The sequence below is a fragment of the Tachysurus fulvidraco genome, chromosome 6, assembly GCF_022655615.1.
Source record: "Tachysurus fulvidraco isolate hzauxx_2018 chromosome 6, HZAU_PFXX_2.0, whole genome shotgun sequence".
NCBI lineage: Eukaryota > Metazoa > Chordata > Actinopteri > Siluriformes > Bagridae > Tachysurus > Tachysurus fulvidraco.
This window is the reverse complement of record NC_062523.1, coordinates 9,576,178-9,591,791: the sequence shown is the minus strand read 5'-3', so window position 1 is coordinate 9,591,791 and position 15,614 is coordinate 9,576,178. Positions and strand designations below refer to the sequence as shown.

Below are 15,614 nucleotides of genomic sequence, written 5' to 3'. Positions count from 1 at the left end.
GACGGAGTCATCCTGTAAGAGATGAATGTTTCAAATGTTTCATTGTAGTATAACGTTGATTAGTCAAACAGTAAAATTACGTTGAATTAAGACTCAGAGAGTTAATTTAACACTTGATTAACACCAGTTGGACATTGTGTAACTTGTAAATATACAGTGGCATTTAGCAATACTTGGTACTTTAGCGATAATTCAGCCTTATAATAATACTAAACTTGTTATAGTAAAGTAATAAATAATAATAATAATAATAATAAAAGCTTACTAAAACAAAGTTCTGCCTTTTAATGAGTCGTATGGAAAAGTTTAGGAACCCCTGACAATTTCCGTGATTTTCATGTATAAATATTTGGGTGTTTGGATCAACAATTTCATTTTGATCTATCAAATAACCGAAGGACCACGGTAATATTTCAGTAGTGAAATGAGGTTTATTGGACAGGTGCATAAATTTGGGCAACCCAACAGAAAAATCACATCAATATTTAGTAGAGCCTCCTTTAGCAGAAATAACAGCCTCTAGAAGCTTCCTATGGCCTGTAATGAGTGTCTGGATTCTGGAGGAATGTATTTTGGACCATTCCCCCTTACAAAACATCTCCAGTTCGGTTAGGTTTGATGGTTGCCGAGCATGGACAGCCCACTTCAAATCACCCCACATATGTTCAATGATATTCAGGTCTGGGGACTGGGATGGCCATTCCATAACGTTGTACTTGTTCCTCTGAATAAATGCAGAGTAGATTTTGATCAGTGTTTTGGGTCGTTGTCTTGTTGAAATATCCAGCCTTGGTGTAACTTCAACTTTGTGACTGATTCCTCAACATTATTCTCAATAATCTGCTGATATTGAGTGGAGTCCATGCTGTTTGGAACCTCTACCAAATTTTACTGTGGGTAGCAAGTGTTTTTCTCGGAATGCTGTGTTCTTTTGCCACCATGCATAACGTTCCTTGTTATGACCAAATAACTCTATCTTTGTTTCATCACTCCACATCACCTTATTCCAAAATGAAGCTGGCTTGTACAAATGTGCGTTTGCATACCTCAAGCGACTCCGTTCGAGGCGTGTGTGCAGAAAAGGCTTCTTTCGCATCACTCTCCTGTACAGCTTCACCTTGTGCAAAGTGCGCTGAATTGTTGAGCGATGCACAGTGACACCATCTGCAGCAAGTTGATGTTGTAGGTCTTTGGAGGTGGTCTGTGTGCTGTTTTTGACTGTTCTCACCATCCTGCGCCTTTGCCTCTCCAATATTTTATGTGGACTGCCACTTCTGGCCTTAACAAGAACTGTGCCTGTGGTCTTCCATTTCCATGTTCCTCACAGTGGACACTGGCAGCTTACATCTCTGTGACAACTTTTTTTGTAGCCTATCCCTAAACCATAATGTTGAACAATCTTTGTTTTCAGGTCATTTGAGAGTTGCTTTGAGGCCTCCATGTTGCCACTCTTCAGAGGAGAGTCAAAGAGAAGAATAACTTGCAATTGGCCACCTTAAATACCTTTTCTCATGATTGGATGAACCTGTCTATGAAGTTCAAGGCTTAATGAGCCACCAAACCAATTGTGTGTTCCAATTAATCAGTCTAATTTGGTTTTGATGCATATTGCACATTTTCTGTTAATCCAATAAACCTCGTTTCACTACTAAATATTACTGTGTCCTTATAAACACAAATACGACTGTATTATGTTGGAGTTTCTGACTTTGAACATATTTGCTCTTTCCAGAAAGCAAAGAGTTTTTAAAGTTAAACAGATATTCATTACTAGTTGAAAGAGTAAAGTAAAAGAATGACGTAAAGAGAATTGAAATGCTGAAATTAAAAATGAAGAGGGATTAACAGGCATAGTACAAGAAAAATTTACTGTCCTGCATTAAAGAAGCAGATGCAGGTGCTTCTAAATACATGCATGTACAGTATATGATTATCATGCAAAAGCAGTACTGAATGGTTGTCATCTCTCCTATGTTATAATTATGCAACATCTCTGGAATTTAATAAAGCTCAAAATTTTGGTTTAAAATGTTGGCTTAATGACAAATAAGTGTAATATTTGCAAAAGTATTAAAGTATAACTAACTAACTAACTAACTAACTAACTAACTAACTAACTAACTAACTAACTAAATAAATAAATCATGGATTACCGGAGCTCACACACAGATATACTGTATTACACACAAATCCTTGAAAAAATGAAGACAATTCAAATAAAAAGTGCTAAATATGTGACTGACTAATAAGCAACACTACACACAGCCACTAGGGAGAAGCATGGTAACATTCAGATTCCAGCTGCTTCCAAACCTGTTTCTGAATTAAGCTGAACTCAGTTGTTGTGTGATTTATTACAAACGGGTTGCGCAGTGGCGAAATCAGCAGCACATATATCAGCCATTCAGCTGTTTCTTGGGTTCTTTATAAAGAGATGAACCAGCAGAAAAAACCCAAACAGCACACTAGTTCAAGGAGACAGGGCGCCTGCAATGTTTTGGAAGTATTTTTCTCTGTTTGCTGCACCTGCAAAAATGCACATTGGCACAACCAGACTCTTAAAAAAAGCTCTTTTAAAAATTCTGGCCCATGAAAAGGAGACTTAGCAGAGTCTCTGTAATGCTGTATACAGCACAATACAAAAAATTATATTTGACAGTGCTGTAAATGCATCATCCTTTATTATAGCTATATATCAGTGTAATTTCATGCTTCATTTAAACAAATTGTAGACCAACTGACCAAGCAAGTAGCCAACTGTAGGTTTTAGATTACACAGGGGGAAATTAAACGAGTCTACAATGCACTAAATCAGCAGTGTTGGAGGAACCGTGCTGCAGATAATCATTTAAGGGAAAATAATAGCATCTGGGGGGGGGTGGCACGGTGGCTTAGTGGTTAGCACGTTCGCCTCACACCTCCAGGGTTGGGGGTTCGATTACTGCCTCCGCCTTGTGTGTGTGGAGTTTGCATGTTCTCCCCGTGCCTCTGGGATTTTCCTCCGGGTACTCCGGTTTCCTCCCCCGGTCCAAAGACATGCATGGTAGGTTGATTGGCATCTCTGGAAAATTGTCCGTAGTGTGTAATTGCGTGAGTGAATGAGAGTGTGTGTGTGCCCTGCGATGGGTTGGCACTCTGTCCAGGATGTATCCTGCCTTGATGCCTGATGATGCCTGAGATAGGCACAGGCTCCCCGTGACCCGAGGTAGTTTGGATAAGTGGTAGAAAATGAGTGAGAGTGAGTGAGTGATAGCATCTGACAATTCATAAATTAAAAAATGAGTTACCTGATTGCTTTAGGCAGATGTGATCAGCAAGGCAGCAAATCTGGATACTTTTGAATTCAGATCATTTAACAAAGTAAGGCAGAATCATGTTACAGCAGACTGAATACATGTCAGTAAACGATAAGTTGAACTCATCTTAAGGAACAGTGGGTTTCCAGCAACTTCACAGAGTGTTCGATCCGGAGTTTTGCACATTCTACACATGTACATGTGGGATTCCTCAGGGCTCTCCGGTTCACTCTCATTTTTCAAAAACATCAAGTCAAGTCAAGTCAAGTCAAGTCAAGTCAAGAAGCTTTTTATTCTCATTTCAACCATATATAGCTGTTACACAGTGAAATGAGACAACATGTCTCCAAGACCATGGTGCTACATGAAACAAAGACAGAGCTAAGGACGAAAGTAAGTTGTCCTAGCCACATAAAGTGCAAATGTGCAACCTGGTGCAAGCAGTGCAAGACAAGACAAAAAAGACAGTGCAGGACAAAATACAGTGCAAACTAAAAATAGACAATACACAAAAGACAATACACAAAAACAGCGCTGACCAGCGTAAATACTGTATGTTCAAACAATATTGCGTGTGCAGAAATACTGGAATGAACACAGTTTTATAGCAGCAGCTTCATGAGGAATTGTAAAGTATTGTACAAAACAGCAGTCGACTGAAATGTCAGACAGCATGTGCAAAGAGCAAAAAACAGTGTGCAAAACAGCATGTAAACAGTTTGATGGATATATATTGGAAGAGTGTGTATATGGTGTAGGTCTGTGCAGTCCATACAGCTGATGTGAGTGTGTGTGTTGTTCTCAGTACAGTTCAGTTATTAAGGAGTCTGATGCTTTGTGGAAAGAAACTGGTCATGAGGGCCCAATTGCTTCGGTACCTTTTTCCAGACGGCAGGAGTGTGAAGAGTGTGTGTGAGGGGTGTGTGGGGTCATCCACAATGCTGTTGGCTTTGCAGATGCAGAGTGTGATGTAAATGTCCATGATAGAGGGAAGAAAGACTCCAATGATCTTCTCAGTTGTCCCCACAGGAACAGTGGGGGCAGAACAGGAAATTTTGCAAACTTGTTACTCTCAGCAGCTGATCAACAGTTCATTCAGTGATAATATCCTTAATATAGAAAAATAGTGCTTCATAAGCCAGCATTTTCAGAAAAATATGTGCCTTTGTGAACTATTGAGTCTTTTTCTTTAATTATTGCTATGGTTTCACATGTACTGTATGACCCTTGCTGTGTTTATTCTCGATTCTGCCCATTGGTTTTGTGTTTTTGTACCATTGCTCCACTGACTGTCTTGCTGGTTGTTTTGAATTGCTCTTGCTGACCTTTCTTGCTGATTTAGATGTAGTTCTGTGGTTTTAATAAATGTCAACTTATGGATTCAGGAACAAACCAGCAGTAAATAACTGGCTCCTCAGTGTCTGTGAGTGAGAGTTCATGGGTTTTTCTAATGGCCTCTGGTGTCTATACAATGAGATTTCTTGTTCAGAGCTGTATCCTATGTTCCTGCACCTGACCAGGATAAAACATTTACTGAAAATACATAGAATTAACTTCTTATAGACTGAATACATATCAAAGACCAAAGAAATATCTTCCTTCTAAGAACACTGAGGAATTTATCATGAGTTAAGCAGGCTGCGGGGGTTAATTCATCAGCCTGTGCTTTTCTGAGAGCGCAGCACCATGGCAGAGGATATTGAGTGCATTGGAGAGCTGATTAGAAAAGCCAGCTCCATCACAGGTCTGACTTTGAACATAATGGAGGCAGAGACAGAGGATGTTAGTCAATTTACTGACAAGTTGTCATCATCTTCCGGCACTGAGGCACAATTCAGGTCATCTCTTTTATGGTTTAATATCCAGGAGCATCTCCAGCTGCACATTCATTTCACCAATGGAATTGTGGGAAAAGTTACTGGGAATGCTTTCTTCCAGGTGCTATGAGACACAGCAATGTCTCAACTCAGTAACAGGTAGCTATTCTTGACTAATAATTCATCCTCATATACCACTGATTTAGTTTAATGCTTTAGGTTATTTATTTATTTATTTATTTATTTATTTATTTTTTTATTTATTCGTTTGTTTGTTTGTTTGTTTATTTGTTTATTGTCAAATTACTGTTAACTGAAAGTCAGTCATTAGCCAACATTTATTTATTTATTTATTTATTTATTTATTTATTTATTTATTTATTCGTTTGTTTGTTTGTTTGTTTGTTTATTGTCAAATTACTGTTAACTGAAAGTCAGTCATTAGCCAACATTTATTTATTTGTTTGTTTGTTTGTTTGTTTGTTTTCTTTTGCTTCTTGTTTTATAATCACTCTCATTTTTGCTACTATCACTTAAAGACATGCCAAAACAGGGCTTTGGGAAAAGTATGTGGATTTGTATAATCTGTATAAACAGATCTAAATAGTTAATTGTCTTATTAATGATTGATTTTCTTGTAAGTGATTTGCATGTTATTGCAAGAATAGTGGAAGATAAAATGCAAACATGGTGAAAACTAGTATATATTACTTTAAGCAGTGTATGAGGTAAAAAAAAAAAGATTCATTTATATGGTGTAGCTGCTTTATCCTGGTCAAGGTCAAGGCGAATCTAAAGCCTATCCCTGTGACACTGGGTATCAGGTGGGAGCACATCCTGGATGTGAAGCCAGTCCATCACAGAGCACCTCATTTACACTTGGGGGGCTATTTAGAACAGCCAGTCCTGCAGGTATCTGGATTTTGGGAAGAAAGACTAAACCCATATGGACATACAGTAGCATCCTGAGTGTAGGATTGAACCAGGAGCCCTGGAGCTGTGATAGGACCATTGAAGATTGTTATCATGACTTAACCTGATCCTTTTTTCAGTGAGCCTGTAATCACTGCAGCCTCCAGTTTCTGTTCTTGGCTCACAGTGGTCGAATCTGATGAGAGGAGAAGTTATTGTAGCCTTCTTGGTTGAAAAATTCTTGGCAGATATATAGGTATTTTTAATAGTCATGTCAATAAACTTTTATTGTCATTAAACCATATTTAGCTGATGCAGTACATAGTAAAATGAAACAGTGTTTCTCAACGACCATGATGGTACATAAAACAGCACCGAGCCAAGCACTTAAAGTAAGTTGTCCTAGCCACAAAAAGTGAATCATATGAGAGACAAAAGACAGTGAAATGTGGCATTGAAATGTGGTTTGCATAACAGCCATTGAGTCAGTGTGCATTTGCAGTTCAGACAGTTTGTGTATGCTGTGTGTGTGTTTGTGGTGTGTGTGTATGTCTCTCTCTCTCTCTCTCTGTGTGTGTGTGTGTGTGTGTGTGTGTGTGTGTGTGTGTGTGTGTGTGTGTGTGTGTGTGTGTGTGTGTGTGTGTGTGTGTGTGTGTGTGTGTGTGTGTATGAATGTGTGTGTGTGAGTGTTTGTGTGTGCTCAGTACAGTTTGGTTCTAGTTGTTGTGGAGTAAAGGGACAGTGAGTATTACAGAAAAAAAAATGCAAAGATGGTTAAAAAAGAAGTATGTATGAGGCAGAGTACAACACATTACAATGTGAAAGCTTTTCCTAACATGCCATTGTATGACTGTCTAGAGTAAAGGCAGGACTGGCTGCTAGAGGGAAGAGGCACTAGTTATTTAAATTCATATTTATACAGTAGGATGAAATATTGTGCCCTATGTGCTAAAACAGTACAAGGGTACAAGACTACACACGACTGCATAAAAATCCAGCATTAACCAACATCCTCTTTTAAAGCCTTACCTCCAGCATCATTCTGACATTATTAAGAAAGGATTAAAGGTATAGTCAGTGTAATTCATATTAGCCTTACTTAATCCACCACTCAGCACTTGGCCTTGAATTATCCATATTCAGCAGTTTGCTAAATTGCTGAAGTGCACTCTTTAGCCGTCTGTTTCACTGTCCCAAAGGGGCAGAAATGTTTCCCAGCATCTCCATCCCTGAGTTTGCTGTGAATGGTTAGTTGAAATCCATGCATTGCCTGGGGATGAATGATGGAGCATGTCTCATGGATATCCACTTGCAGCAAATGAGCTGCTGTAATAGCTCATTTCTCTCTGCAAATTGCCACCTCTGCTGGGACTATTTTTTATTGTGGGGTTGGTAGATTTGTGCCAATTCTGTGACCCAGATAGGTGTATTTTCATTGAAATTACAGATTTAGAAATACCACATACAGAGGTCATCTGTGAAACCTGTAGAGTAAACCTATTTGGGTTGAAATCATTTGGTAAAACAAAGCTCAGGCACGGTTATACATTTATGCTGTTGATACATTTTAATGAAAATGAAAGGTATTTTTGTTGCTTCACATTTTGGGAGCACTAGTCATTTACTTCTTCTTCAGTAATTGACTGTTAAATTACAAAGTGTTCAAACAAATGGGGACTTCTGTGGGTTGTCTCTTTTCATGCATATATTTTAGAAATAAAAGGTGTTTCATTATTTTGCATTGGCTCTTTCAACAGGATAATGTGTCCTTCTCCACTGCACAGAATGTTCACGAATGGTTTGAGGAATATAACAATGAGTTCAGGGTATTGACTTGCTCTCCAAATTCCCCAGATCTCAAGCAGATCGAGTATCCGTGGGATGTGCTAGACAAAGAAATGCAATCCATGGAAGCTCCACCTCACAACTTACTGAACTTAAAGGATCTTCAGCTAACGCCTTGGTTCAGATCCCACAGCACATCTTCAGAGGTCTTGTGGAGTCCATGCCTCAGTGGGTTAGAGCACAAGGGGAACCTACACAATATTAGGCAGGTAGTTATAATGTTACAGCTGGCAAGTGTGTGTGTGTGTGTGTGTGTGTGTGTGTGTGTGTGTGTGTGTGTGTGTGTGTGTGTGTGTGTGTGTGTGTGTGTGTGTGTTAAATTGAAATGTCTGTAAGGCTCCTTTGAGGCAGTCTGTATTGTAAAACGTGATTCTCCTCCGCTGCATTTAGAATGAAATAAATTTTCTCAATTTTCACCTTTGCAGGTAACCTTTAACATGTTACTGTTAAAGAAAAGTATCACAATATATTATATCACAATATATTTTGGAAAGCATTAAACATTTACCATGTGAAAGGTTTTCCCACCTGTGACACATATACTCTGTGGTTACTAGTGTATATGTGCTTTGTACCAAATTGAGACAGAAATATATACATTTTAAGTAAATGATATTACAATTTTTGGTGTTAGTCTAAAGAATACTCTGAAAATATTACTGCTACACTAGTCATATCCTTATTAGTGCCTTGTTTGTCAGGGAGTCTGATGGTTGATAACTTTTTCTAAGACTATACCATCTCAGTGCTTCACTGTAAAGTCAGGGTAATATGAATTTGAGTAAATCTGATTCTTTGTTTAAATCCAGTTTAAATTGCATGATTAATTCATATTGAATTATTGGATATTAACTTTCTCACTCAAAACCGTTATGCATAATTGATTATGGCCTCAATATTTAAATATTATTAATAGTATGGCTAAAAATATTTGGCACTTAGCATGCATTATTCTTAGACAGTCGAAACTGGGTACTTAGTTTATATAGAGTGAACTTGAATTGTTGTAAATTTGATCAAACGTTCCATATGAAATTAATGAGCAAGCCAAACGCTATAAAAACAGATACAGATACAGATTATTTAATTGGTTAACAGTGTATGTTTATTGTATAGTGCTTTTAACAGTGAGAATTGTCTCATCGGATTTTCAGATAAGTATTTAAATTCGTTATTAGGTATTTTCTTCATACAATGAATATAGGTCCTATTTAGAAGTATAAATGATAAATTCTGTACTCTTTGATTTCACAGTTTTCTGTAATGCAGTGAAAATCCTGGTTGAGACTTGATCACAAGCAGACTCTTGGGAAAATGGAGTAGATGCCAAGCCACTGCTCTTATACTTGACAAACTGTTGTCTCTCAATGCACCTTCCCCTTTATCACACCTCACAAACAAGCTCTGGCTGTGCAAAGCGACTTCTGGCCCTGTTCGGCTCGACAGATGTGTGAGCTGTTCCATTTTCATGTGCTCTTTGGGACCAAGGCCCTGTGGTAGACAGGTAGTTTGCCATTTGTCTTTGTGTGTTCTTGACCCATCCATTAAACAATGACTGCTGGCTACCGAGTAGCTCCTGCTGAAGCATGGCACTTTTCCAAATCTGCTCAACTGTTACATTTGACAAAGCAGAGGGAATAATTGAATTGCTGGTGCCTCAGCATGTTATTAATGGCATGAGATGTCTGCATCGAAGCACTTAGAATTTATAACCAATAATGTGGAGTGCAATGCTGACGTCAGTGCTTTGCACCTACAGTGTAAATTTTAATCTCATAGCCAGATCTGGAAAAGGCGATTCCTGACCTCAGTGCAGCAGCATTTGCCCAGAGAGCTGCAAACTACTTTAGGCATTTGCACCAGAATAAATTAAATTTTGTCCAAACTAATGAAAATGAATATGGATAAGCGGAAGATAAGGGAGGATTTATTAACGCACTCAGGCATGAATTCTCCTATTCAATGATTCAGACATTTTAAAGGGTTTTTCTTTTCTTAGCTGGCTTTCTTACAATTTCTTTCTCAGGCCAGTATTTCAGGAACACCATGTCTGAGAGGAACAGAATACAGAATTAGATTAGCCTGGAGCAAGAGGAGGCAAAGCTCAGAAAGTGATGGAGGGTTGTCAGTATTTTACCGAGCGTTTCTGGATTATTTATAACAAAAGAATTTGCAAGAAATGGCTTAAGATAAATGCAATGATGATGCTAAATGATGAGAAAAAAAATCATCATGTATTAACTTGTGCTGAAAACCCATTCAGTTTTGTAAATAGCTTTTCTTTTATCCAAAAGCTCTTTAATTGATGAATCATGAATACCTTGCTGCAAAGCTCTAGCTACTTCAGAATCATCAGAATAACATTCCCTTTAAGTTAGCATAAAATTTGTCCTTCAAAACTTCAAGTAATAATAGGAAAGAATGGGATTTGAAAAAAACTAAACTGCTGTATTTATAGATCAATTTTATCACCATAATGGTACAGAAATAAAATCTATGAATAAAGATGAAATTGGATCCAAGCCGTAGAAAAACTCATAGAGATCCATAAAACTAGAAGAATATTTATGGTGCCATGAGAAAGCCTCAAATGTTGCTTTGACAGAATTGTAGGTAAAAGATGATTTATTTGTTTATTTGTTTGTTTGTTTGTTTGTTTGTTTGCTGAAATTATATTAGAAAAGTCTATTAAAATTACACATCAAATTAAATTAATAATATTAATCTATATTAAAATTGTATTACTTACAGTATATAAAATTAAGGAGCTAGTTTATGAAACACAGGTTTCACACAAAAAATCAACCCTGCCAATTTGAACAAAGACTTGAATCTAAAGTTTTGAGGTTTTTTTCTCACAGTGAATATTGGAATTTGAACAAATTGTTGGTCAGCCATGTTCACTATTATTGTTCAGGAAAGTGAATGAGTTATCCAAGTTGCACAGATTGAGTGAACACTAAACAGTCAACATTAGGATGGTCAAAAAGTGTTTTTTCTTTTTTTTTCTCATCGAGTTAAATTATGTTTATCTAACTTTCAACAGTGTAAATTATATTCATTCCTCATGCTTACACGTGAACTTGATTTATAACCAGTTTATAAGGGATCTTCTAAATATATTAGGAACCACAAATTTGATCATCCAAATAAAGTGAAAGCAATTGGGATGAGTTAATAAAGTTTAACAAAATCGCATCAACCAGAATTTGTTGATATATTATTTAATGTTAGTTGATTGTCTGGTTGATACATGCCCTAGATTGGTTATTGACTGGGTCTCCACAACAGAATCACCAAATATTAATATAACAATACCTTATTCATACAACATTTGGCAATGTGTGAGGTAACAAATATGGTCTAAACCATGCATCTTGATACCAAATTGCATTATTCAGTAAAGCTAAGTCGGTCCCTCATGGATTTCACAATTTTGCAATCGTACAAATGAATGCAAGCCCAAGCAAACACAGCTATATTTTTAGAGTAGTTTGCAATGTCTCAAAATTGCATCAATATTTTCTGAAGATATGTTGTGTTGTCTGATAAAGTCTCTAAATTAATGTGTTAGCTTTATCAAGATTAATTTCTTATGTCTTCACTGGTGGAAGAGTCCTGTGCTCGCAGTTTCATTTACAGCATTTGGCAGACAGCCTTATCCAGAGTGACTTACATTTTATACAACTGAGCAACCGAGGGTAAGGGCCTTGCTCCGGGGCCCAACAGTGGCAAAAAAAAAGTTCATGCGTTCATGACCTCTAGACTGGACTATTGTAATGCATTACTAGGTGGTTGTCCTGCATCTTTAATAAATAGGTTACAGTTAGTCCAAAATGCAGCTGCCAGAGTTCTCACTAGGACAAGAAAGTATGACCCAATTTTATCATCTCTACACTGGCTACCTGTTAAGTTTAGAATTGACTACAAACTGCTGCTACTTACATACAAGGCTCTTAATGGTTTAGCTCCCATGTATCTAACTAGTCTTCTAACACGTTACAATCCTTCACGCTATCTGAGATCACAAAACTCAGGGCTTCTGGTAGTTCCCAGAATATCTTAGTCTACTAAAGGTGGTAGAGCGTTTTCTTATTTAGCTCCCAAACTTTGGAATAGTCTTCCTGATAGTGTTCGGGGCTCAGACCCACTTTCCCAGTTTAAATGTAGATTAAAAACTCATCTCTTTAGTCAGGCATACACATAATACATCCCATAATATTATGCACCAGTACATCAGACCAGCACATTTTTATGAACAGCAGATATGTTAATCCCTTTCCACTGCTTCTCTCTTTGTACCCATCCCGAGGCATCCAGACACTGTACCAGCTCCCAACGTCCTCTGTGGGACGAAGCCTCTGGACGTCCACTGAGCCGAGGCCGACTCTAAGAATCCTGAGACATCTCCAGTTAGACTCTTTGGTACTCAGGAGATCAGAAGTCCTTGATCCTTACACCAATACAACATTTAACTGACTGTATATTACAATCACACCCCCAGTGTCACCCATATGAGGATGGGTTCCCCCTTGAGTCCGGTTCCTCTCAAGGTTTCTTCCTTTACCAATTTAAGGGAGTTTTTCCTTGCCACTGCTGCCTGAGTTACCTCAGACTTGCTCATAGGGGAATAAATACATACACACTGTGAACTATATACAACTAATAATAATCTAGAATTTTTATTCTGTTAATTCTTATTTCTTTTATTATTCGTTAATTCCTTTATCATTAATTATGTTTACCTTCTGCTCTGTGTTTATGTTCTGTAAAGCTGCTTTGTGACAATGCTATTGTAAAAAGCGCTATACAAATAAACTTGAATTGAATTGAATTGAATTGAACTTGGTAGACAAGGGATTCAAAATCACAGACACATTCATAGTTATTCAGATTTGTACTTGATTCCAATGAGAATGGGATCATCTAAGATGTGTGAGAAGATGTGTGATGCATAGGATCTGTTCTGTCAAAAAAGAACCTTCTAGAAGAGAAGTTCACCTTCATTGCCTTTAATTACTGTATATCAGTCGCGGTATTAGGGCTTCTTAAAGTAACTCCGTTCAAAAACATCAAAGCCACCATGGCAGGTGATAACAGTTTCATTGCAACTGTACACAAGGTCTGAGAAAAGATTCAAGGTCTGAGCAGGATTGCTTTGTAGTTATCCAGCCAGCAACGTCTGACTGGATTGAGCTTCAGATATAGCTTGCAGCTTTGGAGTCACTGATAGACAGGATTTATCTTTATTGTGCCTCAGGAAACTACAACATGCTTCAGGCACTATAATTTTTGTTTTCTACGAAAGAAAAGAGACGTATCTTAAATTTAATAAGACGTGCTTCCGTTGCATTTAGTAAAATTTGAGGAGGACAATAATATTTTTTCTCTCTTTTTAAATATGTATATGTTGTTGTTTTTTTTGGTTGTTTTTATCAGTGCTATAGAAAGAGACCTGCTGTTTTTTTCTCTGTCTGCTTGTATTCACTAATCAAAAAAAAAAAATAAATAATAAAAAAAAAATCAGCAACATCATGTCTAAGGTATAGAACAGAATACAAAATCAGATTAGCCTAGAGCAGAAAGAGGCAACCGCTCAGAAAGTGATGGGCGCTGTCAATACTTTTCACAATGTCCCTGTATTATTAATAGGATTTAAACATTTGCAAGGAGCCGTTTGAAAATAGACGAATATCACATTTTCAGCTTAAAAGTTTTATTAAAACATATTTTAAAACAGCTTTTGAAACTGGTGCACAGAAGTCAAAATGATGTACCATGGCAACGGGTGAGGAATCAATTTCTTTTTAAATGTTGTATTTCAACTCACAGTAAACAGACATCTTTGAAAACCAAAATCTCATATGTTGTATTTCTTTTTAATATCCAGTGAGCCAGAGAGAAAATGGGTTTACGAATGAATGAAACTAACGCTCTCTCTCTCTCTCTCTCTCTCTCTCTCTCTCTCTCTCTCTCTCTCTCTCTCTCTCTCTCTCTCTCTCAGGATGGTGAACAAAGCTGATGGGATTCATTTTAAAGGTCAAATCTTCACAAGCCATTTATTAATTAGTAATGTTGTTTGGCTAAATGTTGATTTGAAATATAAAAGCCTTACCGAAAAAAAAAACAACATCAAATAATTGCATCAAATCTTTTCCCCTTTTCAGTAACGCTTAGAACATCAAACAGCCATATCAAAAGAGCAGAGCCATTTAGATTATTATCTTCTCTTTCCTGTGTATTTCAGAGTTTAACGTAAATACTAACAAGAAGATAGTAAATAAATTTGTTGTTGACAAAAAAAATCCATCCTTTAAAATGCAAAAAAAAAAAGCATTTAGAAAGCTTGTGTATTTTTTTAAAGGCTGTTCCACCTTCTGAAATATCCTATTTTTGCAGGTTTTGCCTGAGACAATGTCAATGGGGGGAAATAGTCACCTATGAAAAGGGATGCTACTCACATTGTCATTAAAGGCAGAATTGATGAGCATGTTAAGCAAGGGGTCATTAAGTTTCTTTTGTACTGCTGTCCAATAAAGTAAAGCAATCAGAGTAGTTTGTATTAATCACAGAGCTGTGGAGTAGTACAAATACCAAACATGCAATTACAAATACTAGAGCTCTAAAAAATGTACTAGAGTTGTGTGGAATTACACAGGAATAATCAAATATCTATCTATCTATCTATCTATCTATCTATCTATCTATCTATCTATCTATCTATCTATCTATCTATCTATCTATCTATCTATCTATCTATCTATCTATCTATCTATCTATTCATTTCATTTCATTTCATTTCATTTTAATGGGGAGAACATTACATGGTTTTCTTGCATTTCTTTTCAGGGTGAGCCAGTAGGTTTGCAGCAAATTCACAGACTAAAACATATGAAGGCTGATAGTTTTATATCCTGATCTACTGAAAAAATAAATAAAGAAAACAAAAGAGAAAGAAAAAAGAAATGACCAAAATCCGTTTCAGGCATTTATGTTCCTAAAAATTAGTCACCATCACCAAAGGGGGACTATGGATAAGTTAGGAATGGTACACATGGATTTCTGATATAAGCCTACACTCATTTTTGTATTTTTTGACAGATTGTTGACCTGACAACAGTCCAACAGCCAGATCTTCCTCCTCAATGTTTGCTGTCTCATCATTGTTACTGAGTCCCACTCCCATGAATTGTTCTGCAAACTTGATGATGACTAATTTCTGGGACGAACCCTAAAAAATAAAGAAAGCAACTGCTCGTGTTAATTACATCACAACATTGTCATCTGTTTATTCTGCAATGCCTTTCTAATTGAACCATTATAACCATTAATCGGTCAGATAAAAACTGCACCTTTAAATGTCATATAAATGGAAGGTGAGACTCAGTGACTGGAACTTATAATGCAAAGTGATGTTGGACAGATGGACCCTTATGATCTTTTTTTTTTGTCAGTGGTGGTTAAGGTAGTTAAGTGATCAAGGCACTGGATTGTTGATCGGGGTTCAAGCCCCAGGGCTGCCAATCTGCCACCTTTGGGCCCTTAATCAAGGACCTTAACCCCTCCCTGCTTCACAGGTGCTGTAATGTATGTGTGACATACAAATACTTCTATATTATGTGAATCCTTTGATATATTCACATTATTGTTCAACTTACTGTACACACTGTACATCTATAAAGATTTTTAATAATCCATGTAAATTTGTACACATATTTGAATGGATCCTTCAGCCACAGTGAAA

General features: G+C 37.0%; 1 long non-coding RNA gene across 1 annotated transcript in view; it reads left to right on the top strand.

Moving 5' to 3' along the window:
- Nucleotides 1-15,614, top strand: part of LOC125141360 — an 18,042-nt gene extending 2,428 nt beyond the window's left edge. The window contains exons 2-3 of the long non-coding RNA XR_007140711.1: nucleotides 13,875-13,909; nucleotides 14,972-15,614. This is a non-coding gene — a long non-coding RNA (uncharacterized LOC125141360). The remainder of the gene's footprint in view (nucleotides 1-13,874; nucleotides 13,910-14,971) is intronic.